The following is a 27,830-nucleotide window of genomic DNA, read 5'->3' as shown; positions in this document are numbered from 1 at the left end:
AAACTAGAGTCATTTTTTGTCTCAATTTGTTTAAAGGAGTGTGGTACAGAGCAGTACTTTGCAAACTCTTTGGTAAAGAAATTTTTTAAATCTTGCATAGCTATAAGAAAAATGAACTGAAAAAACAAAAAATATTTCCTATATTTTTTATTAGGTTCAACAGACATAAAATTACATTTCAACAAATATGATCAGAACAAACAACATGGAGAAAAAGAAAAGAATCACTAAAACTGACCATTGTTCACTGAAAGTGAGCAGTTACTCAGGGAAAACATAGCAGTTACCCAGGTGAGAAATTACTGTGGCATAATCATTGCATGTGCAGGACACTAGCTTTGCAAGGCTCTCCTACAGCCTGCTGTGATGAACGTGATATATAGAGAGGTTCCTAATAGGAAGGGTTAGGACTCATAAGGAACAGCTTGCCTCTGAGAGCTCCACCTGGAGCAATACTGGTGCAGAGGAGCTACCTGCTTCAGTGTGCTCTGAAATAGTCATGAATCAGAGCCTTTAAACAACTGGACCTTCTTTTCCCTTCTGTTTTTCCTCTTTAGTTATCTACAATTAAATTGAATCCACAATGCTGACCTGAAAGCATTGAACGACATTTAATTTTCATAATAATTATATTACCTTAACTGTTTTTAAGGCAAAGGAAGAGACTAAATTTTGACAGTGTCTCCAACAGAGTTTGAAGGCAAAGGTTGTGATATTGTAAAGGTTACTATCAAGTAATCACAACATCTTATGTCTTAAACCCAGTGTTTTCTAAACTTTACTCTGAGTAAGAATTGTCTAGGGAGCTTGTTAAATGTGAAGATTCCTGGAACTTATTTCAGGAGATTCTGATTTGTTATTTCCTTGTGTAAGATGCAGTGTGAAGAGGACATTTAACAAGCAGCCTACCAGGTGATTCTGGTACAGCTGGCTTGGCTTCCAAATGTTGAGAACTGCTGTTCCCAAACATGTGGGCAAATTGAATTATCTAGCCAATTCTGTGTGCTATTAGTGTGGAAAAGCTTGATCAATATCACATAATATCCAAGTCATTTGTACATGGTTATAGAGTCTTTTAAAGGAAATACACAGCTTGCTCCCAAGCTCACTCTCACATATACTTTAGTAGTCAGTGCTCACTGTTGGTACTGAAAATCCAGCAAGCTTGCAGAGGAAAATAATCCATGGATCACCTTAGATAGTTTGCAAATACAATGTTTAAAGACATATAGATGCTTAAGTTTAAGTAATTTCTACTGTTATGGTTTCTTTCTAATTTGGTCTTGAGGTCTCTCTCTTGAGAGTAGCCATAAGCTAAGATAGCCACTCTCTAGGAAAGCCCCGATGGTGGGGAAAGCTAGGTTTGGGTGTATCTATCAAGTGAGACAAAATGAGGATGTGAAGCCAAAATGCATGGAACAGGAGAAATTATTACTCACATGTCCCAGAGAGGTCAGGAGTGCAAGTACGAGGCCCATGGAAAGTCCAGTGGTAACAGGGGACTCAACTGGTGGCTGGGGAGCTAGACAGAGAGAGGACCTGTGGGATGATGCCTTTATTGAGGTCCATTATCCTTTAGGCTTTCCTGAGGAGTTGTGGATTGGCTAGTTAAGCAACAAAACAAAACAAAACAAAACGAAACAAAACAAAATGTGTGAGAAGGGGTAACTTATCTACATGACTCTGGTGTTCACCATTAGGTTTTGTTATGGTCAGCAGCTTTGAGGTATGTGGGGTTTTGGGTCAGTGAGACGGGAAACAAGTGGGCTAATATCGCAAACAGCCACATAGGGAGGAGAAGTTTAAAGTAGGCCAAAGGTGATGGGGTATGACTAGGTTTCAGATAACTTATGTCAGGCCTAAAAATGGATGCCAAGTCAGCAACTATATTAAACAAATTTATGACAAGTGCAGAGCTGGCAAATCCCCATATTCCTGAGTGACTCCTCACATTAACTAATTAATATTGGCACTAGCAGGGGTCAGCTGAGAAACAATGCTTCACATTTCTGTCTCCATGGCCAAGCAGCTGACCAAATGTTTGTCAACAAAACAAAGATTAGATCTTTGTAAAATATGTGTTGAATATTAGCCATTGACTGTGCGATGTTGACATTGGCTAAGGTGCACACTTTCACCATTATATGTATATGTATATATTATGGCAGTGATTAGCAGCTCACTTTATTGAGCGTTTATTACTCAGCAGTCATTCTGATAATCTTCATAACACTCTTAAAGTTACTGTTGTCTCCATTTTATGGATGAGGGAACTGAGGCTAAGGGTGCTCAATGATACTAATATGTAAGTAGAAAAATTGAGCTCCTAGCTGATATGTACTTTTCATTATATCCTCCCTTCCATTCCACAAAATGCATCTCAGTGGTTACTGACTGGTTTTGTGGGCCTGGAAATCTGTCACTAAACTCTGGGCAGTCTCATTCTTGGGTCTCCAAGTATCTCCTCTCTGACACTAAGTTTTGCAGATTCCCCAAGTTCAAGGTTAAATCCCAGATTATTGTGAAGGGAGCAGAGGTTGTGGGTTTTGCTTCTTCATCCTGTTCTTGGATTTCTCAGTTTCCAGGTATCAAGTATTCCAGTGCTTTCTCCTAATTATGCATTTCTATTGCAGCCTGCCTGTGATGGTAATTTATGTATCAGTTTGACTGGATCATGAGGTACCCAGCTATCTGGCTAATCATTATTTCTGGGTGTGTCTGGGAGGGTGTTTTTGGATAGGGTTAGCATTTAAGTTAGTACACTGAGTAAAGCAGATTGCCCTCTCCTGTGTGGGTGGGCATCATTCAATCTGTTGAGGGCCTGAACAGAACAAAAAGGTGTAGGGAGGGAGAATTTTCTCTCTGCCTGACTACTTGGACTGGGATATTGATCTTCTTCTGCCCTTGGACTGGGACCATCAGCCTTCCAGTTCTCAAGCCTTTGGACTCCTACTGAACCACACCGCTGGCTTTCCTGAGTTTCCATGTTGTGGGCAGTAGATCATGGGACTTCTCAGCCTCTACAATCATGTGAGCTAATTCCTCATAATAAATCTTTCAATCTCTCTCTCTCTCTCTCTCTCTACATATATATATATATATATATATATATATACACACACACACATATATATGTATATATGTATATGTGAATATGCACATTAGAGGTCTCCAAAATTTTTTGGAAAGATTAGTATTATCTTTTAATTCTATTTTTCCATGAACTTTTTGAAGTACCCTAGTGTGTGTCTGTGTGTTTGTCTATCTCCTATTGGTTCTGTTTCTTGGGTGAATGTGGACTAATACTCTGCCCTAACTACTATTGCCCTGTAATGTATACCTTCCTATATTTTCCTCATTAAAACTTATCTGTCCTATATCCTATTCTGTCATCTTCTGCTGTCTCTTAACTATCAGCCAATTCATCAAATACACTAACATCCAGGGACAATATTCCCTTCTTACAAGGCATGTAGTTTCATTGAAGCAAGCAACTTCTTGGGTCAATGTCGGAACCTGAAAGAGTGTTGATGAAGATTTCAGACGGTGTGAGAAGTTGATGGTGGCGATAGATAACACTCAACTCATACTGTGGGTGCTTCCTTCATTGACTAGGATTCTGTAAAAGGTACGGTTTGTTCAGTTACTCACAGACCTCCCAGGGACTGCTGGAGCTGAAAGCATGCTGTTATCCAAACCGATCCACATGAGTGGGTCCAGGTCTCTTTCTTGCTAACATAAGAGCAGAGAATGGAAGGAATTCCCTAGCTTTTTAAAGCAGAAAGGAATGAGGGTAATTAGGTAACAGCTGGGATTTGTCAGGAAGATTTGGCCAGTTGCCCCCAACTCCTGATCTTGTGGAGATCTGCTTCTGTGACACAGCGTGGCTGCTCTCCCAGCCCAAGAGAGCAGTAACAGTGAAGAATGTTTAGAATCATCCTCATTATTCTCACAATTTTCTCATCAATGGCTTTGTATGAAATGTTAGAAAAAATTTGGAAGTGGTGATAAAAATTAGCACCTGAAGGTGTTTCTCAGTGTATGAATCAGAGATTATTCTCTATACTGCTTATTCTCTTGGCTCTTAAAATTTTAATTGCAATAAACATTTAAATATTGGCTTTTAACTTATCTGCAAAAAAGAATAGATTTTCTTAATTAAATCAATTAAGGAGAGTTTTGGCCTAATTCCTATTCATCCATTTGGATCATGCAAAGCACAGATTTTTTGGATGAAAACCATTTCTTAAATATTATAACATGAATTCTAGTGGCACATGCAGTTTTACAGCAAAATTGACTAAGAAAGATGGAGATAAAATGTTTTCATTTCCATTTCACCACAGCAAATATAAGAAAGGTTACTAACATATTTCATTTATCTACCTTTAGTGAGGACAGTTGAGGAAAAGATGTGTGTTTTCTTGAAAAGAAATCAAAACCAGAATTTTAGAGTGATTTTATTAGACAAATTTGACCTTTTGGAAGAATAAAGCAAAGTTTTTAAATTTGATGTTTCAAATATTGGAAAAGGATGAAGTGTAATAAAATTCATTCATCTACTATGTTATCATTTTTGTCATACTTCAAGTCTTTTTAATACAATAAAAATTAAAACATTCAGTTGAGGAGCCCTTTTTTTTACCCTTTACTAGAGCTGGCTGACCTTGGACAAGTTCCCTAATCTCTGTTTCTGGGCTTCAGTTACTTCATCTGAAAAATGGAGATAATACTACCAGTATCTCATAGGATTGTTGAGAGGATAGAATGAATAAAAACGTAAAGAACTGAGCACGGAGCCTGATGCACTGATATCCAACCGATGTCTGCTGACTTTGCTCCTAATTTCTCCTCCTCAGTCCCCCAGAGCCAGGAACTTACCTGAAGTTAACATGCATCCTTCTGATCAATGCTCTTGTAAGCTTTTAACATATATTTGTGTCTTTCATAAATTTACATATCTGTAAATTTTACAAATACCGTCATACTGTGTACGTCCTTCTGCAACCCTTCTGCAACCTGCTTTTTTTCCTCAATGCTAGGTTTTTGAGATCTCTTTATAATGGGAGCTATAGATCAAGTTCATCCATTTTAATCCCACTGTAATATTTGGTTAATTGTTTATACTGCAATTTATTCATCCATTTTTCCTCTCATGGACATTTCATTTATTTCCACATTTTCTTAATTATAAAGAATGATGCTGTGAGCATTTATGGATGTGTCACCCTGCATATATTAGTGAGACTTGTTTCCATATGGGGTTTCCCAACATTTTAAACTTGTGTTACCTTGTGGATGTCACTGTGCCTCTAAACCAGGGCTGCCCTAAAGACTGAAGAGGTCAATATCTTGTGGCAAAACCACAGCTCATTTACCCACTTAATGCAGACCTTTTGGGAAGCTCTGTCCCAGGGCACTGGTCTTCAAATTAGGGCATGTATACTGAACCCCCTCCCCCCCCACATGTACTCACATGTGTGCATGCACACGCACACACACATGAGCACCATCTACACAAAATGCACACATGCACATTCTCACGCACACACAAACACAGGGACTTTCCCAATGTGGATAGTTGTTAGAGCAGTCAGTTTCCAGATCCTAAAAGTGATATGCCTGAGAGGCACCATACAAGTTTCCACTTCCTCATTCACCATCTTCTCCTATACTTATATTAAAAAATTATTTGCTGTTTACCAAAATTTGAATTAAACTGGGCATCTGTGCATGTATGTGTGTGAGTTTGCTAAATCTGGCAATCCTAGTGTAGTTAGAAATGGTATTTTGACCCATGATGGAAAGATCTGAGCTCAGGTATATTCTAGAGTGTGGTGGCAGGACACTTTTTGTTTAATAATCTCTCCTGTTCCCTCTCCTGATTGTCAAGGAACACATCGGACCTGAGGGGAAGTCCTGTGAGAGCAAAACAGGTAAGAAATACAGAGGGCTTTAGTGTCTTATTTCATGGGGTCAATGAACTCATGACAACACCTTGGTTTTTACCCGCCTAAGAATGTTCAGAAGTTGTACAAAGCATGATGGGAGGTACCAGTCTGTTGAGAAGCACACCCTGAATTTGTCATCCTGAGAAAGGAGAGGGAGTTTGCAGACTACCTGTATTCACTAGGGTGTGTTTTGGGTCACCTGCATTATTTGCAGGTCACGGGGGGAGGAGGTGAAAATGTCCATGTTTATTTCCTTATAGATCAACACTACACCTTGGAGTAAAATAAACATATTTTGGCAGTAAGGTAGTGTTTTATATTTTCTTGAACATTTTTTCAGACTTGTATAAGAAACATTTCCATTACCTTTACCAAAAAGACTGTTAGATACTCTGAAGTCCACATACACTTTCTATTTGGACTCAAGTTCTCTGCTTATTGTCCTCCATCAGCCAATTTTGGGCTCATTTGTTCATTGTTATCATGTACTCATTAGATTTACATAACTAAACAGGTACATGTAGTGGATTTTACTGTGAAAAATGTACTTAGTCATTCATACTTTGTAAAGTCTTGCATTACTAGTGGCTTCCTTCCTTTCATTTTGCTGTTAATTTACAGTGAACCCTGTTTGACTTTAGCAGTAAGCAATATTCATCTCTGGGTACATAAATTAAAATTTTAAAACCCTATCCCATTAATTTTATTAATAGATGCACTTCCAGTAAAATTTTACATTTTTACATTTAATAATTACTTATCAAAATTTGCATTACTCTTAGCTTTTGATTAATAGTAATTTAGTAGTAATTAATTTAACAGGAATTAGTAATATTTAAATTACTATTTTAAATTGTGATTCAACGACAATTTTTTAAATCAAGAAAAAGTTTTTCAATCTTTACCATCTTAAAGTCACAAGAAAATATTTTTTGCCATTTTCTATTACATACACATTTCTGCAACAGAAATATGATAACGTGATCAGTACAAGCATACAAATACCTTACATTAAGAGAAACTTCAGTGGTAAAGTGGAATGGACATACAAAGTAAAAAAAAAATAAATAAATAAAAGGCAACAAAATGAAATTTCCAAATTTTGAAGAGCTGTTTGTGTATTTTAAGTTAATGATTATCTGACACCACTTTTTAAAAAAAATTTAACAGGTATATTTTATTTAATCCAATAGGTTCAAAATATTATCAGTTTGATGTATAATCAATGTAAATGTAAACAATTATTAGATATTTCACATTCTGTTTTTTTATATTAAGCCTTTGAAATTCAGTGTATATTTTATACTTGAGCACATCTCAATTTAGATACTATATACTTAGTGGTAAAAGTGAAATATAGTCCTACAAAACAATAAAGTTGTGTTAAGCAGAAAAATATTTTATGCTGCTCCAAATTTAAATGAATTAAAATATGATAAAATTAGAAAGTCTGTTCTTTAGTTGCTCTAGCCACATTTCTTTCCTTCCTTCCTTCCTTCCTTTCATTTTGATTATACATATTTTTGGGGTACAGACTATCAGTATTTGTGTACAGGATGTGATGATCAAATCAATATCATTAGCATGTTCATCATTGTAAATTGTATTTATTCTTTTGACACCATTTTTGAATAGACTTAAAAGAATGACATCAAAGTTTTATTTTTAAAATGTCAGCTTTATAACAATTGAAAAATTATATCTTTTGCAAGTGTTTAAATTTATGATGAAAATTTCCATATCTATTTAAAAATTTGTAAGTGGCTGCATAGTTTTCCAAAATTATTTTGTGGAGTATATGTGCAAAAACTTTAGATGCCCAACAGCTCTGCAGCATGCCCAAAGTGGAATCGCTGTGTAGGAGGGTGTGTATATTCTTAACTGGATTCCAGTAAATTCTAAGTGCTTGCTCTATTTTACACGCCCACAGCAGTGTAGGAGAGTTCTCTTATTTTCACATTTTCTCAAACACTTGGTATTGTCAACTTCTAAGTTTTAACCAGTCTGATTGATGTAAAATGTTGTCACATTGTTCTTTTAAGTTTGCACTTCCCTGATTGCTAGTGAGGTTGAATGTTTCATGTGTTTTTTAGCCAATTGGATTTCCTCTTCCGTGAATTGCCTCCTCATATCTTTGCCCAGTTTTCAGTTGATTAATGTACATATTTATGATGTAGAGAGCTAGTTTTTATAGCATGTTGACTTTTGCTGCTTATTTTGGGGAAAACACCTTTAAATTTCTTTTACTCTTCTAATTCTCAACCTAGTCCTTAATTAGCCCTAAGCATTTCCCTTAACAAAGCATTCTTATTTTTGATTTGTTCCCAGAGGGTTTTTTTTTCTATAGATATTAACTGCTGGTTTTCCTTTCCATGTAATGCATCAGACCATCTGGACACTTCTGACTACATGATGACAATTACATATTTTTACATGAGTAGATATACAGGTAACTCTATATAAATGAATAAAAAATATAAAATGAAAGCAACTTGTCACCTTATTGAAAACCTAGGATCATGTTGACAAGAGTCATCCTGTTAAGATTTGATTCTTTTAAACCTGAAATTTTTTAGAAAGAGGGCTTCCTCCTGAGGTATTCAGTGATTATTTGAAATACAGGCAATCCCTGACTTACAAGCAAATTGGCTGAAGCAAAGGCATAAATTGGGCCACTAAAATAGGACTGATTTATGGAATGGTCTGCACCTCATGGAGAATACAGGAAGTGTCCCCAGTTTTCCTCCCTGCACTCTTTACACTTTGATTTTTAGATCTCCCTTCTTGCCCCCTGGATACCAACCTGGACAAAGCCGAAAACCCTTTGAGGGATTAAAATTCACTTTAAAGTATTAAAAAGTCCAGTCCGATCCAGTTGATAACTTTAATTTCAAAGCCAGTTTAAGTCTCTCCAGCTCAGTCCTAACCTGAGGTCTGTAATTCAGAAAACTTCTGTGGGAAAGTGGGTGGGGTCTCTTGTTTCCCACATCCCACCCTGTCCCTTTTCCTGCCTGGTTGGAAAAGGAGGGAGGGTGAGAAGAAAAGGGACAGAAGCCTTTCTCCTTGGCTGGTGTTATTTATGGCTCTCTGATATGGCAGGTGGCTGGGTGCTGGCAGTTTCTTCGGTTATATTTTGGATTCTTTGGATGCAAATACATCCTGATGTAGGCTCTATGCTCTCCAGATAACTCCTTCTGGGATCCCCTCAACTCTTGCCCCAGTGGTGACCCCACAGCCTCTTACAGCTGGTTCCTCTAGCTCTGGCAAGGCAGTTCTTCTGGGTGTCACTTTCAAGCCCGCTCAAGCCCAGCTACTTTTGTGACATGTATTTTGCTCAAGGGCAGTCTCACACATCTTGGCCATGCCAAATGCTGGGGCTGTGGGCTCCTCTCCCAGCACCGCTGTTCTTTCTCCTCCCCTTGCTGTGGAGAGTTGTTCTGGCCAGCTTCCCACCTTCAGAATTCCGTAGGCCAGGACTACTCAAAGTGTGGTCCAGGGACTAGCAGCATCCTGTGGAAACTTGTTAGAAATGCAGAACCTCAGGCTCCACCCCTGACCAACTGAGCTGGAATCTGCTTTTTACCACAATCCCCAAGTGACTCATGTGCACATTAAAGTTTGAGAAGCCCTGACCTAGGCCAGGGGCAGGCTTTGGTCTCTACATTCAGGTTAACCCCTAAACTCCAGGGGACTCATTTGTCAGCCTTTCTCAATTTCTCATAGCACCCTGTCTGGGCCCACCCCAAACCCCTATGGCTCCCCATCGTCCTGCTGGAGAACCTTATTGCAGAAACCTCCAGTTTCCATGTGAATTTTTTAAGGAGCCTCTGTTATTTTATCTGGAAGGAGAAGCACTTTCTTTTCTTTTTCTATGAGAGAGAACAAAATCCACAATCCTCTCCTCTATGGCCTAGAAGTCACTACCTCCCTGAACCTCTTAACAAATCCAGTCTTTTGCTTAGAAGGGCTAGATGAGGGTGGGAGTGGAGGGGGCTGGAGGATCAAAGAACCAGTTGTCACTTCTTACCAAGGCTTGAAGGGAGGTGTCTCATGGATCCATAGTTCCTATCTTCAGAATGTGAAGGCTATAGTCACTTCTTGAACTTGGTTTGGGGTTTTATTCTCAAATTCCATAATAACTAGAAAAGTTATCTTTTCCTGCTATAATAAGTATCCTTGTATTTTATGAGTGTAACATTATGAAAAGTATTCTAATTTTGGAAATTCTTTTCATATAAAAATGCCAAAGTATAAGAATAGATGAAAGATTCAAGTGTAATTTCTGGGCCATGTTATTCACATCAACTCTTCTAGTAATAAGAAATAAACTATCTAGATAAAATTAAAATAGAAAAACACCTTAAGAGAATCTGACAAGATAGTGGAGAAGCAGAGAGGTAAACAGACCCAGAGAAGTAAGCAGAGCCCAGAGCTGTTTTTGCCCTGAGGGAATTGCCTGTAGGGCATAGGTGAAGTGCACTTCTGTTGAACTTGAGGTACAGAAATGAAGGGATCACCCTAGATGGGGAGTCTAAAAGGAGACCCTCTCCACATTAAGCTTACATCTCAGAGGACTGAGATATGCCCGGGGTAAAAGTCCATAATTAAACCCACCTCAGCCTCGACTGGATCAAAAAGCAGGACCCAACTATATGCTGCCTACAAGAGACCCACCTCACCCATAAAGATTCACACAGACTAAGAGTGAAAGGATGGAAAAAGATTTACCATGCAAACAGAAAAGAAAAACGAGCTGGAGTGGCTATTCTTATATCTGACAAAATAGACTTTAAACTAAAAACCATAAAAAGAGACAATGAGGGACACTACTTAATGATAAAAGGACTGATCCATCAAGAAGACATAACAATCATAAATATGTACGCACCCAATGTTGGAGCAGCCAGATTTATAAAACAAACTCTATTAGACCTAAAGAAGGAAATAGACACTAATACCATAATAGCAGGGGACCTGAACACTCCACTGTCAATATTAGACAGATCATCTAGGCAAAGAATCAGTAGAGAAACACAAGATCTAAACAAGACTCTAGACCAATTGGAATTGGCAGATATCTACAGAACATTCCACCCAACAACCTCAGAATATTCATTCTTCTCATCAGCACATGGATCTTTCTCCAGGATAGATCACATATTAGGTCACAAATCAAGTCTCAATAAATTCAAAAAAATTGGAATTATCCCATGTATCTTCTCAGACCACAATGGATTAAAACTAGAAATTAATAACAAACGAAACTCTGGAAACTATACAAACACATGGAAATTAAACAGCATTCTACTTAATGACATATGGGTCCAAGAAGAAATCAAGCAGGAAATCAAAAAGTTTATTGAAACTAATGAAAACAATGATACATCATACCAAAACTTGTGGGATACTGCAAAAGCAGTATTGAGGGGAAAATTTATTGCATTAAATGCTCACTTCAGAAGAATGGAAAGATGGCAAGTGAACAACCTAACACTTCACCTTAAAGAACTAGAAAAACAAGAACAATCCAATCCTAAAGTTAGCAGACGGAAAGAAATCATTAAGATCAGAGCAGAACTGAATGAAATTGAAAACCAAAAAACAATTCAAAAGATCAACGAATCAAAAAGTTGGTTTTTTGAAAAGATAAATAAAATTGACAAACCATTAGCATGGCTAACAAAAAAAAGAAGAGAGAAGACTCAAATAACAAAAATTAGAAATGAAAAAGGCGATATTACAACTGATTCATCTGAAATACAAGGAATCATTCGAGACTACTATAAACAACTATACGCCAACAAATTTGAAAATCTGGAGGAAATGGATAAATTTCTGGACACACACAAGCTCCCAAAACTGAACCGTGAAGACGTAGAAAATTTGAACAGACCAATAGCAATAAAGGAGATTGAAGCTGTTATCAGAAGGCTCCCAACAAAGAAAAGCCCAGGACCAGATGGATTCACAGCAGAATTTTACCAAACATTCAAAGAGGAATTGACACCGATTCTTTACAAACTATTCCAAAAGATTGAAACGGACGCAAATCTCCCAAACTCATTCTATGAAGCAAACATCATCCTGATACCAAAACCAGGTAAAGATATAACCAAAAAAGAAAACTACAGGCCGATATCCTTGATGAATATAGATGCAAAAATCCTCACTAAAATACTAGCAAACAGAATACAGCAACACATACGTAAAATTATTCATCACGATCAAGTGGGATTCATCCCAGGGATGCAAGGTTGGTTCAACATACGCAAATCAATAAATGTGATACACCATATTAATAAACTCAAACACAAGGACCATATGATCATCTCTATAGATGCTGAAAAAGCATTTGATAAAGTTCAGCACTCATTCATGACAAAGACCCTCTATAAGTTAGGTATAGAGGGAAAGTATCTCAACATAATTAAAGCCATATATGACAAACCCACTGCCAATATCATCCTGAATGGGGAAAAGCTGAAAGATTTTCCTTTAAGAACAGGCACTAGACAAGGATGCCCACTCTCACCACTCTTATTCAACATAGTGTTGGAAGTACTAGCCAGAGCAATCAGAGAAGAGAAGGAAATAAAGGGCATCCAGATTGGAAAAGATGAAGTCAAACTGTCCCTGTTTGCAGATGACATGATCCTATATATCGAACAGCCTAAAACCTCTACAAAAAAACTGTTGGAATTGATAAATGATTTCAGCACAGTAGCAGGATACAAAATCAACACACAAAAATCAGTAGCATTTCTTTTCTCCAATAGTGAACATGCAGAAGGAGAAATCAAGAAAGCCTGCCCATTTACAATAGCCACCAAAAAAATAAAATACTTAGGAATTGAGTTAACCAAGGAGGTGAAAAATCTCTATAATGAGAACTACAAACCACTGCTGAGAGAAATTAGAGAGGATACAAGAAGATGGAAAGATATTCCATGCTCTTGGATTGGAAGAATCAACATAGTGAAAATGTCCATACTACCCAAAGTGATATACAAATTCAATGCAATCCCCATCAAAATTCCAAAGACATTTTTCTCAGAAATGGAAAAAACTATTCAGACATTTATATGGAACAATAAAAGACCACGCATAGCCAAAGCAATGCTCAGCATAAAAAATAAAGCTGGAGGCATAACACTACCTGACTTTAAGCTATACTACAAAGCTATAATAACCAAAACAGTATGGTACTGGCATAAAAACAGACACACTGACCAATGGAATAGAATAGAGAATCCAGAAATCAACCCACACACTTACTGCCATCTGATCTTTGACAAAGGCACCAAGCCTATTCACTGGGGAAGGGACTGCCTCTTCAGCAAGTGGTGCTGGGATAACTGGATATCGATATGCAGGAGAATGAAACTAGATCCATACCTCTCACCGTATACTAAAATCAACTCAAAATGGATTAAGGATTTAAATATACACCCTGAGACAATAAAACTTCTTAAAGAAAACATAGGGGAAACACTTCAGGAAATAGGACTGGGCACAGACTTCATGAATACGACCCCAAAAGCACGGGCAACCAAAGGAAAAATAAACAAATGGGATTATATCAAACTAAAAAGCTTCTGCACAGCAAAAGAAACAATTAAAAGAGTTAAAAGACAACCAACAGAGTGGGAGAAAATATTTGCAAAATATACATCTGACAAAGGATTAATATCCAGAATATATAAGGAACTCAAACAACTTTACAAGAAGAAAACAAGCAACCCAATTAAAAAATGGGCAAAAGAGCTAAGTAGGCATTTCTCTAAGGAAGATATACAAATGGCCAACAGACATATGAAAAAATGCTCAACATCACTCAGCATACGGGAAATGCAAATCAAAACCACATTGAGATACCATCTAACCCCAGTTAGGATGGCTAAAATCCAAAAGACTATGAACGATAAATGCTGGCGAGGCTGCGGAGAAAAAGGAACTCTCATACATTGTTGGTGGGATTGCAAAATGGTGCAGCCTCTATGGAAAATGGTATGGAGGTTCCTTAAACAATTGCACATAGATCTACCATACGACCCAGCCATCCCACTGTTGGGAATATACCCAGAGGAATGGAAATCATCAAGTCGAAGGTATACCTGTTCCCCAATGTTCATCGCAGCACTCTTTACAATAGCCAAGAGTTGGAACCAGCCCAAATGCCCATCATCAGATGAGTGGATACGGAAAATGTGGTACATCTACACAATGGAATACTACTCAGCTATAAAAACGAATGAAATACTGCCATTTGCAACAACATGGATGGACCTCGAGAGAATTATATTAAGTGAAACAAGTCAGGCACAGAAAGAGAAATACCACATGTTCTCACTTATTGGAGGGAGCTAAAAATTAATATATAAATTCACACACACATACACACATACACACACAAACCGGGGGGGGGGGAAGAAGATATAACAACCACAATTATTTGAAGTTGATACAACAAACAAACAGAAAGGACATGGTTGGGGGGGAGAGGGGGAGGGAGAAGGGAGGGAGGTTTTGGTGATGGGGAGCATTAATCAGCTACAATGTATATCGACAAAATAAAATTAAAAAAAAAAAAAAAAAAAAACCCACCTCAGCCTCAACCTCACCCATATCCCAATTCCCATTTTCATCTCTAGGTGTCTTCAGATAAGGTTGCCTTGAGCTGGTGGGAGGAAAGGAGAGGGGAAAAAAACTTTCCTGAGAAATCGGGGCCATAGTCCATTCTCATGCAGATTTGCAGCCCTGGTTTACATTGTGTAGGAGACACAGGGGACCCCAAGTTTCTTAATCTGGTTTGATATGGTTCAGAGTGAGTTGACAATACTTCCAGGCACCTGGAACTATCAAATGCAAATTTCTCTGGAGAAAGGCTTATTAAGTCTAGTCTTCAAAGGATTCCCATTAATATTTTTTGAAGGACAATGAGCTGTACACAGTAAACAAACAAGTCAGGAAATAGGTAAAAACCAGCAGGAAAAACTGACGGTAGAAACTGACCCTCAAAATTACAATTGTTAGAATTTTAAGAAAGATTGTAAAGAAGAAGTAAAAATATAATAAAGTAAAAGTAAAGTATATAAAATTTCATACATTTATTAGTCATATAAAGCAAAATATTTTATATTCAAGATACATTAGACATCACTTTTTAGGAAAATATTTTTTTCATGATTGGACAAACCCTCTTATGAGTACCATTATGCATGGCCAGAAGACAATCTCATAGCAAGCATAGGTGTTCTTTTATTGCTCTTTTTTCTGTTTTAAACTTTTTAGTTAGGTATGTTTTATATTCAATAATAAAGTACATACATCTTACGGAAATCTCGATGAAGTTTTACATATGTGCATATACATATAATTACCACTCCCTTCATTACTGAACATTTCCAGTACCCTAACAGACACTTATACCTCCACATTCAATAATCCCCAAAGGTTAGCAATATTCTGACCTCTATTGCCATAGATTAGTTTTGCCTGTTTTGAACTTTATATAAATAGAATCGTATATGTACTTTTTTGTATCTGATTTCTTTTATCCAGTGTTCTGTTTATGAGATTCAGCCATGTTGCTGTGTGTAGCACTGATTTTTTCTTTTTTGAAATTGTGTATATTCTGTTGTATGGATATACCGCAATTTATTTATCCATTTTAAATGACAGATGATTGGTTTGTTTCCATTTGGGTACTATTATGTATAATGTTGCTATGCCCATTCTTGTACATGTCTTTCTGTAAACATTAGCAATCAGTTCTTATAAGAGTATACCCAGGAGTGGAATTCCTGGGCCATAGAGTATATGTATATTTAGCTTTAGTAAATACTGCCAAATAGTTTTACAAAGCAGTTAGACCAATTTATATTCCCAATAGCAATGCATGAGTGTCCTCTAAAAACCTTTTATTTGCCTTAAGGCCATCTAATATCATTGCCAATTTGATGTTAATGAATTTCTCCAAAGTCTTTGAATGGCAAATGCTTGGAAGCTTTCATGGTGACTTCTGTCAGCTGCCCATGCAGAGAGGAACAGAGTTAAGAGATGAAAGAGTTCTAATAACACCATTTAAATTCATGAATACTGTGGTGCCCGAGGCCCACCACTTCACCCTGAACTTTCCCAGTTATACTAGCTAGTAAATTACAGTTTTTGTTTAGGTTAGTTCAAATTCGTTTCTGACACCAGCAACCAAGAGGGGCCTGCCTGATGGAGAAGCTGTGCTGAAATGAACATTGCAAAGGTGCTTTCAGGCTTGCTGTTCTTAATATCTCAAAATTCAGATTTTTAAGAGTGAACATTTTGCCTTACCCTATTGTATAACATCTTATACTTCTGTACCTACTAGTTATGACAGAACGTGTGTGTGCCTCAAACATTGCACCTGTGAGTACCTGGAATTTCTAGGGATCTTTGCCCAGAGTTGCTGCTGCAGGTAGGTGGAGTTTTTCAGACCTTCATGATTTTAGGGGGAGGCCAAATAAAGTAAAGAAAAATCTATTTTCTTGCCTTCCACAGCAAAGTTTATTAAACCATTAACAACTGAAAGTAGAAAACCTTCAGAATGACATTATTTTCCAGATAATCCTCATTTTAAATACACTGTACTTTTATTGTTTGAAACGTTTACGAATTATCATACTGGAGAAGTTCATGTTAGAAGGAGGTGGGCACCTTTGGCAAAATGAAGCATCATAGCTAAGCTTTAGGAGACAGTACAAATACCCAGGTGAAAGAAGGTAAGTAACAATTACTACAATTGTGTGTGGACTCAGAGGATCTTTGCAGGTAGAAGAAATTCTTACAATCTGGGGAAGAAGAGGGGACAGGATAAAGAAGGAGAGAGTTCCAAGAGCTCTCCCAGTGTGAGAGTGCTTGGTGTGCCAAAGCTCTGTTCTCCATGTGACCCTTTGTAATCACTACTTTTTGGTAATTCATTTTATTTTTTTTTTCTTGACAGATTTCAATAATTAAAATTGTTGGGAAAAGACTTCATTTTTGTTGAAATTAACTCAGCAGTTATCTTTGAAATAATACTTTTAATCATAAAAAGTTAACTGAATTCTTTTTTTTTTTTTTTTAATTCCCTTCTTTATTTATTTATTTATTTATTTATTTTTTGGTCATTTTTTCGTGACCGGCACTCAGCCAGTGAGTGCACCGGTCATTCCTATATAGGATCCGAACCCGCGGCGGGAGCGTCACTGCGCTCCCAGCGCAGCACTCTACCGAGTGCGCCACGGGCTCGGCCCTAACTGAATTTTTTTTTACAAAGCAATTTGCCACAACCGGTCAGAGTCTGCCTTCTCTTTTTTGGTAATTTATTAGGTTAAAGCAGGAATATATACCTTCACTCAAGCTTGCTTGAAAAGAATATACCTAGTTTTCAATATCTGGCAGTATTGAAATTGCTAAGGTTGTTAAGCAGATTTCAAGATGATTTGGGATGTTCTGGCTTGCTCTCACCACTAAAATGCATAGATGTGGCTAAGATCAGGCTCATGACTGAACGTGTTCAAAAGAGAAATTCACCTAAATACATTTAAAACTGTATGAAACCAGGTGTCCAGTCTTCAGGGATCCCCCTCTCTCCTTTGACACCCTGAGTTGCATGTGGCAGAAGGGGTCCTGTCTTTTAGTATCTTTTCCTTCTTACGTGTCTGAGATGCCACAAGGAAGTCATCCGTGTCCTTGTTCCGTTCCAACTGTTCTTTGTCACCTCAGTCAGCTGTTTCTGGGTAGGGACCCTCCAGCCCTTTTGGTCACTCCTTGCTGTCTGGTAACCAGTGTCTCCTCCTCGTTGCTCTTCTCTTTCTGCTACACAACACGGGTAGGTCTGGGTCTTGCCTGCATCGTAGTCATAGATGAGATGAGGCTCCAAGCACTGAGCAAACACCTGTGCAGGTGTGTTTGTAGCACAAGGGAATTACAACGTAGAAAGTATGACCGTGGGTCACTTTCCCCCCGAATCTAGTGGCCATGTTCCTCTACAACAGGGAATTTTCTCCACATTTCTCCCCTCAGCTCCCAGCTGCCAGCAGTCTACCTTCCCATAGCGGGAAGGGCTTGGACAGACCAGTCTGTTCATACTGCTGACATGTGAAGTGAGGGAAGGGGAGGCAGTTCTAAATCTGTACTTCATCCATTTTAAGATGCCACTTAGTTGTAAGATGCAGCATTATTCTAAGTACCAGTCGGGATTTATTTACAGAGGTGTAGGGGAACCCCCAAGGGAAGTGTGGGAGGCTGGCTAGCATCTGAGGAGCTGTCACCTCACTACAAAAGAATGAGGGGAGGGAGATGTTACAGACTGTTACAGACACCCAGACACCGGGAAGGGGAGAGCGGGCTGCCTGGGTCAGGGAGGGGAGTGACACTCTGTCCTTACTCTCCCCTCTCCCTCCCATCTCCTGCCAGGCCACCGCATTGGTCCTACCCAACCTGAAGCCAGAGGGCACAGGAGCACGTCCATATCCTCTAAGGATCAGCCTCACAGGGAGAAGTGTGGAAAGTTGGCCTGGAAGGGGAAATGGAGAACATCTCTGGTACAGCTACTGAGAAAGAATAAAACTGAGACACTGCTCTCTTACTACTTAAAATTTTTATTTCTACGTGTATTCAAAGAGCTCTGTTAGATAAAGAAATGGATTTATTATTATCATGTAGTACCTGTCTGGATTTTAAAATAACTTTACATTTTAATGCTAAACAATGATGTAATCCTTTTAAAAACATGTTGTGGCAGATTTTTTTTTTTTTTGAAAGATGACTACAATAATAGCTCTTGTCCCACACATGCTTCTAGAACCTTACTACTTCCATGTTAAGAGGGGAAGCCTGATCCCTCCCCACTTCAATCTAGGCTAGTTTCTGACCTGCCTGTAACCAAAGAACACTGCAGATGTGGTGTCGCATGACTTCTGAAACTAGGTCCGAAAAGATGATGCATTTCCCATTGTGCTCGCTGGAACACTTGCTCTGGAGCCCAGAGGCCCCATGTGAAGAGTTTGACTACTCTTGGCTGCCATGTTGTAAGGAAGCCCAAATAGCCCAACTCCAGAAGGATCACATGGGGAATCCCTGAGACTACATGAAGAGAGAAAGATGCTTTCCTAGTTTCCAGCTGCTCCTGCTCGCTCCACCTCATGAGAGATTTCTTAACCAGAATCACCCAGGCATACTCTTCCTGAATTCCTGGCTCACAGCAACTGTGAAAGATGATAAAATGATCATCGTTATTTTAAGCCACCAAGGTTTGAGGTGATTAGTTATGTAGCAATAGTAGCCAAAGCAATTTTAAATGCTAGTTATACTCAACAAATGTAGTTCCAATGGTGCCTGTAATTAATTGAAGTGATGACAATATGAATAACCATGACCAAGTTTGCACATGCACCACCAATGACAACTGTGTCACAACAGCCTTCTGAACAACAGTAATTTTGAGATGCAGTCTATTTCAAGATGCACCCTAGTGAGAGAAAACGTGAAAAAATGTGCCACTTAGGACTGATGAAATGTAGTATTGATGTAGAGGGAGAGACAAAGACAATGAAAAGAGTCAGTGAACCTGTTGGTAAGGGGATTTATTTGGCAAAACCTTCACATTTTGTAGTTAAGATGACACATGTTCATTTGATTAAAAAAAATCAAAAGCAAAAAGAAAAACCTACTAAGAAGACAATAAAAATCACCAAAATTTCACCATCCTTAGATAAGCTTCCAGATTTCTAAATGTATATGACACACATATGGATATGTGGACATAATGCTTGTGAATGATTTCATTGTACACAGCAGGCTATTTTTTCCCATTCAAAAAACATGCTGAGATCATGTTTCTATCTCGATAGATAAAAACTACATTCTTATTTTTTAATGATAGCAGATGATCTCATTTACTTGACCAATCACCTAATGATAGACGTTTTGATTTGTTTTTTCAATTTTGCTTTTATGAATATTAAAATACTAGGCATATTTATGCATATATATTTTCCCTATTGTGTAATTATCTCTTTGTGGGTGGAGAATTTCTAGATATGAGATTGTTGGATTGAATGGAATTTATTTATAATTGATTATGAAAATAATAACATTTATAATTGTGATATGGATTGACAAAAATCCCTCCCATAGAGGTTGTATCCATTTACACTTTATCGACAGTTTCTGAAAATGCCAATTTTCTTTCTCCTTTGCCAATATTCAGTTTTTGTTATTCATCTGATGTCAATTATATGGTTGAAGCTTTCTTTTTTGTTATTTTTATTTGCATTTTAGAAAATAACAAAACTGAACATCTCATTGTATTTTTTGTCCATTTTAGTTTCTTCTTTTTATAATTGATTTGTAAGAGCTCTTTGTACAGTAATGGTAATTCCTTGTCCGTATTGTGTGTGACAAAACAGTTGTTCCTAAGTCTTTCAAACATATGTAATTGTGGTATTTTGTTTTTGTTGCCCAGAAATATTTAATTTCTACATAAATTTATTCTATAGGTTTCTGGCTTTGGTGTCAAGTTAGGAAAGACCTGTTCCACTCTATTGTTATAAAAAGTGTTTACTCACTTTTGTTTTACTTTTTACATTTGTTAAAAATTTTTAATCTAACTGAAATTTAATTTGTGAAATTAAATTTTTCCTCTAATCCAGCTAGTCAGTTGCCCTCAATTATTTAGTAAATAATCTTTCCCCTGTGATTTAAAATGCCACATTTATCATACTTCAAATTCTCATCATACTTGAGTCTGTTTCTGGGATTCTCTAGTCTGTCCCTTGGCAGTCTGTCTTTTTTTGTGCCAGTGCCATCTATGCTGTTGCTATTACTGTTATTGCTAAATACAAAATGTTACTTTCTAATAGGAAAGTGTGTGTCCCTCTCTCCCACACCTTTTATAATTTCTGTTATGATCTTTGAGGGTGACTTTGAAAATAATTTTCATTAAATTATAAAATAATCCTGTTGGGATTTTGATTGGGATTACATACAATGTATAGTCTATTTTACAGAGAACTAACATCTTTACAGCACCAGATGTTTTTATTCTGAAATAAGGTGTGTCTTTTCATCCACTCAATAATTCTTTTGTATTTCTTGGTAAGGTTTTATAATTTTTATTATTGAAAATTTATTTTTAGTTATTTTCTTTTTGTTATTTTTGTTGTTTGTTGCTATTGTGAATTTGATAGTTTTCTTACTGGTTATCACTGGTATGTGAAAAGAACGATTGCATTTTTGTACATTTATTTTGAAACTGTCTACCTTACTGATTCTCTTAATAGTTCAAAAAGTTTTCTAGTTTTTTTCCTGAGGTTTACAGGAAATTATAAATTTTTAAAATTATATAAAAGTATGTTAGCTGAAAATAATAATTTTGTGTTCTCCCTTCAAATATGTATAGCTCATTTCATTTAAAAAATTTATTTTATTGGCTTGAATGTTCAGAACAATACTAAATAATTGTGATGATCTAAGATGTCTATATCTTATTTCCGACTTCAATGGAAATACTTTCACTATTTCTCCACTAAGCATAATGCTGGCCTTACATATGTAATGCTTTTTAAAATAATATTCAGGCAGTAGCTATCCAATCCTATTTTATAGTTTGTTTTAAATCAGGAATATGTTTAGAATTAATATTTTTGACAGCTAAGAGAGTATATTATGTTAATTTAATGCTAGTGTAAAATCACCTGTGCAGTCTAGAATGATTGACTCATTCACAAATAAATATCCTGCAAGTGTCTCATTTAGTTCTATTTTCTAATATTTTGTTTAGGATTTTGAGGATCAGTATTTATAAGTGAGATTGGTCAGTAGCTTTCTTTTCGTTTCATAACATTTGGCAATAGTGTCATGTTGTTTCGGTTTTTTTCGGTTTTTTTTTTTTTTTTGTCTTTTTCGTGACCGGCACTCAGCCAGTGAATGCACCGGCCAGTCCTATATAGGATCCGAACCCGTGGTGGGAGCGACGCCGCACTCCCAGCGCTGCACTCTCCCGAGTGCGCCACGGGCTCGGCCCATGTCATGTTGTTTCTAATACACATTTGGAATATTTTTTTCTCTATAAACTGTTCTAGCGTACAGTAGAGAAGTTTATTTATATAAGTAAATAAATAGTACTCGTTAAAAAATTTGCTCACAAAGTGATCTTACCAGGTCTTTTTGAAATGTTTGAAAGCTTTTTAAAAACGTTTTCATTTTATTGTGCCTTTAGTGTCAAGTTAAGAAAGATCTTTTCTACTCTATTTTTATTAAAAGTGTTTACTCATACTTCTGTAGTACTCTGTTAAAGTTTTTTCCTTTACATTAATTTTGTATTTGTGCTTCTTTAAATGCATATTGTATTTTGGTCTTAAATATTAATTAAAACATTTTAAGGTAATATTTTGATAATGTATTTTTCAATACATCCAATACATCCTACAACAAGTAGGACAATACCAATAACAAAACACTTGGCTACATTGGCCACACCTGAGATAAATTTTAAAAGCTGTCAGCTACTTTAATTTCACAGTTGAATATTATTGCATAAGAATTGCCCTAGGTGTGCACGGCTCAGTAAAGCTGTTTCTCAGTAAAAATCATGAATCTCTGTATCCCCAAATTTTCTATTTCCTTTCCTAAGTGAAGACGACACACCAATCTTCTCTGAAAAAATTTGTCAACATGTAACAGCAAGATCTCATGGGCAATTTCATAAAGACTTTACTGACTTATGTGGGCAGAACTTATTGTGGCCTGGTGATTTATGGAGGTTCAGAGACATTACCGTGTAGGGAAGAGACAAGCATGGGGGCTGAGGGGGAGAGTGGCCCCCACTGAAACTCAGATCTGAAATCAAAAGAAGCAGCAAAAGGCTACACCAATGGTACAGTTACGTTTTCCCCTTCCTCCCTTCCTTTTGCAACTGAGGGCAGTGCTCTCTAGGAAAGTTCATCATGTATCTAGAATTTCTGCAAGGATTTCCTCATGCATGATTATTTTCATCAATTTAACTTAACATTAACACCAGACTGTTTAGTGCACAAGTGTGATTTCTTGTGTTTGCTATTACAGTACTTACAATGGTGAAAACACAATTTTCTAAAGCTGAAATGGAATGCTTATATGAAAAGATTTTATATTAATATTTAAATGATTGAAATACATAATTAATATTATGATATTTTAAAAAATGCATTTGGTCTAAGGAAATAATCAGAAATAGAGCCAAGATTTATATTCAAATCAATTTATCTCCACATTATTTGTGTAAATCCCAGAAGGTCATCATCCAAAAGTGGTGTGAGCAGAAAAACACAGAACAATAACAATCAAACATAATTTCAAAATAATTCAAGTTCTGTATTAGTTAGGGTTCTTTGGTTATAAGCAACAAAAACTAATTGTGCTAACTTAGGCAAAAAAGAATTTTTTGGAAGGATATGGTAATCAGGGATATGAAGGAAAAGCTGAATATCTAGCTCATGTAAAGGACAGGTCCAAGGCTATGGTGGGGGTCCAGGTGACAGGAACAAATGAAGGGTTTCTACAGGGCACCCCCTTCAGGGTGAATCAACTCCAAATATTTTTCATTCTTCTGTCAGTTTACTGAAGATTCAAATACCTGGGAAGGATATTCCAAGTAGCCTTACCCAGGGCCTGTGTCTACCATTTGGCCAGGGGAACACAGATACTTTGAGTAACAGTTTTACCAAGATGTCATAGAATAGGGAATGGTAGCAGAAGCTGGCTATCCTGGAACAGTGAACTACATTTTCGATTTCCCTTGTAGCTAAGTGGGGGCCATGTGACTTGAGTTCTGGGCAATGGAATGGGGCCAAAGTGATGTACACCACTTCTTGGCCTGGCCCACTAAAACTCCTGTTGAATCCTCCATGTTCTCTCTGCTTCTTCATCTCCAGGCAGGATGTAGAAGGACCAGTACAGGACTCAGAGGCTCTGCAAGGTGTCCAATCCATCACGTGGAAGGAGCTGAGTTCCCTACATCATCACATGAAGTCCACCCATTGGAAAACCCATTGGACAGGGGCAGGAGCAAGGAATGATGTTAAGCCATTGTGATTTGGGCATTCTTTACTATTATTTTTTTAAATTTTATTTTAACTTCTCAATATACATTGTAGTTGATTTTCGTGACCCTTTACCTATTCCTCTTCCCCCCTCCCTCTCTCCCCTCCCCCTGGCATTCTTTATTTCAGAAGTTAGGCTATCCTAATGCTCAGGGATGGATGTTGGGCAGGCAAAAAATAAAAAAAATAAAAACCTGATTCCACTTCAATTTCTGTATTTGCATCTTAAAAACTCAGTGAAAACTTTGTATGGATCACTGCGATACTTTTAAAAAATCTCCCATCTAATTCCCTCACACAGCTGCTTCCACATCTTATCCTCCAAAATTTTCAGAAAATGCCTCTTCCAGTCCTAACCCATACACTTCTTATTCTTCAACTTCAACTTCGTTTCTTTCCTTCCGAATCTGCATCACAAAGTGTCAAAGAATCATGAGGCAAAATAGAACTCCTCTCTGTGGGTGGGAAAGAGATGGAAACTAACATCTGCCATAGAAAGGGAAGATTCATACATTAATAATACCATAACATTTATATCAGTGGAAATTTGAAAAACGTCTGAACATCAAACAACAGGAAAGTGGCTAAATAAATATGGCGTACTTGTTACTGATTATATGAACAAGACAGATTTAGTCCCTATGCTGATGGAGCTTACAGTTTAATAGAACGATTTTAGAGCTATCAATAAACATGTTTAGAAATATAGTTCATAATATGAAAAGAAAAATAACGGTACAATTTTGAGTGAAAAACTCCAGCAACAAGCTGCATATATAGTATTTTAATCCCAATTAAAAAGGTGTTTTACATAGATGTCCTTATATATGTAGGTAAATGTACATATATGTGTATGTGTGCATATCAAACTGTTATAAGTGGTTATCTGTGGATATCGACATTACAGGTTACTTTTATTTTCTTTTTTATACTTTTCTGTACAGATGCTCCTGTATTTACAATGAGGTTAAGTCCCAATAAACCCATTGTAAGTCAAAAATACATTGAATACCCCAGAAACCCATCCTAAAGTCAAAAAATCCTAAGTCAAGTCATTGTTAAGTCCAGATGCTCCTCATCTTGCAATGACGTTGCATCCCAGCAAACCCATTGTAAATGGTAAAGTTGAAAAACTGTAAATTGAACCAGCATAAGTCAGGGATCGTTTGTATTTCCAAAATGTTATTGTAAGTGCATTTTTAATAGTGGGATTTACAGATTTTTCTTATTCCTGTCTTTATTGTTTTCTGCATTTCTCAAGTGTTAATAGACTATATAATTGGAAAAAAGCACTGATCATAGCATTTGCTATCACCACGAACTGAGGGACCGTCTGAGGGGTGGCTTCCCGGTTTAGTAGATTGTTGCCTCCAGTAATCCTGTGGACCTGAATTGACCTACTTGCAATTACTTGCTTACCCAGTAATAATCTTTTGCTTTCTGTAACATTCTAGAGGTTACATATCACCTCCACACACACATGCACACACACACTACCTCATTGGATTTTTACAACACAGTAGATTAGTCCCAAAACACAAACAACGTGCATATGCTTACCTTGACTATGTCACTATGACTCTAGTGACACTGAGCTTACCTGCCCTTCAAAACAGAGGCACTAGAATCTCATCAGATGGTTTTTAAACAAGCAAATTCATATTCTTAAAATATAATAACACTAGGTGATTCTGTTCAAATTTTTTTAGATTTGCTGTGCTTTCTTCTTGCCAATGCAGAAATCTATAGAGATATTAAAATGCAATTTATGTTGTGTTTAAAGAAAATGACTTTTGCTTGATGCAATACAAAGCCATTGAAGGCCAAGGCCATAACATGTGCCCCTCCTTGAACTACCAAATACCATTGAGAGGAATGAGTGAATTATCATAGATGATTTTAATTTAGATTATATTAAAACATTTCCATAGACATAGAGGTCTGAGTTGATTCAACTTTAAACTTATCCGATTAAAGCACTTATTATATTATAGTTGAAGTTACAGGAAAGTACTTCAAATGATTGGATAATTATGAATAAATAGGGAAGGATATGACTTAGAAAATTTGTTCCAGTTATTTAAGTGATTGCTATATGAAGGAAATTAGGAAATTGAAGTTGTCCTGGCATTGTGTCAAATTGCCAGACGGAAACTTTAAAGATGAATAATTTTATGGTGTCTATAATGCCATGAATTTAGAAATCTGTCCTAATTATTTTTGAGATATTATTTACTTCGTTTAAGAGAGAAAAAGACAAAGGTAAAAATATGAAAATTCAACTGATAGAAACATTTGACCCGTTGAATGTTGGCAAAGTGTCTCTAGATCTTTTCCTCAGTTGTTTTTAAAGAAGGTATCATTAGGTGCCCTAAACAGATCTCAGAAAAGGAAATATGAACTCTATCTCTATTGGCTCATTTTATCTCAGACTTGTAATTCCCATTGACCGAGGGTGCCTTGTCAGAGAAGTTAGTCTGTGTATTAGATTTGGGAGGTGGGTAGAGAAAATAGTACTTCTTGAGTACTGAGCACAGTGCTCAGTGTTTCATTTGATCTTCACAAGAACCCCATGAACTCATCATTTAGTGGGGTCCCATCTCCTATAGAGGTTAGGTTTTAGTGAAAGTACATAAAATAAAAATAATTCCCAGTCTGAACTACTCTTAAAAATTCTTTAAATTGACCATAAAGTAAACATGGTTTCAGGTATTCAGCTATACAGACTAGTTTAATAACCATATACCATAATGTACACTATAGAATAAAGAGCTTATATGCAAATGAAAATGCTAAAAAGTTTTAATTGAGAGAGAGAGAGAAAAAAAAGAAGAAAACCCTCCAGGGCATATGCTCATTTAATGAAATGGCAGCACAATTCAAATTATTATTTCTCTCTGCTTTTCCTATTCCCTTACATATAAATAATTGATTTAATCTTCTAATAAAAACACTCACATGATGCGATTCCAATGAGTTCTCTTTTTACTGAAGAAGGCTAAGGCTATGAGTGTATTTATAAATTCCCAAGGCCATATAGCTCGGAAGTAGTGGAGGAGCAAGTCAAAGATTGCTTTTTAGCTTCTAAAACCCAAGCTACTTCCCAACATGCCATGCTGCCATGTCCCCTTGCATCAGACCTTGATCAATTCAAGGACTTTCCCCAAGCTCATCAAATCTTTATGTCACATGACTAAAGAGCTGCTCATAGTATATTATGTGCAGCTATACTGTGATCCCCACTCCTGCCATTCTTTCATTTATTCCACAACTATTTATTAAGCACCTATTATGCACTGGCAATTTTCTAGGCACTGAGGATAAAGCAACGACTAAATTTCAATGCTTTTGTTGACTATGCACATTGCTTAATATTTGCAATTTTTTTTTTAGTTTCTAATAATCCTTGTGCTAATGAAATATTAGTCACTTGGAAAGAAATCTTTAAATTGTGCTGTAAATGTTTCTATGTAAAGGCACATGCTTTACATCATGGATCAGTAAAGATAAAATGTTGGTCTAGTATTCAGAAGAGCTCCTTTTGAAGCCTAATGTGATAATTTTATTAAAAGCTTTGATTCATTGGTCAAATTAACTCTCAGTGACTCAAGACGCAAGAACTTTCATCTGTGAAATCAAATAGGCTATGTCTTAGGGTTGAGAAGTTCAAATATGACAACCATAGTGTAAGGCCTTCATAAACTTTAAAATACAATACAAATATAAACTTTAATAACAACTTTATAAAGTTATTCGATAATGTATGTCTAAACTCTAGGAG

The sequence above is a fragment of the Cynocephalus volans genome, chromosome 7 (genome assembly GCF_027409185.1).
Source record: "Cynocephalus volans isolate mCynVol1 chromosome 7, mCynVol1.pri, whole genome shotgun sequence".
NCBI lineage: Eukaryota > Metazoa > Chordata > Mammalia > Dermoptera > Cynocephalidae > Cynocephalus > Cynocephalus volans.
Note: the sequence above shows the minus strand (reverse complement) of the source record.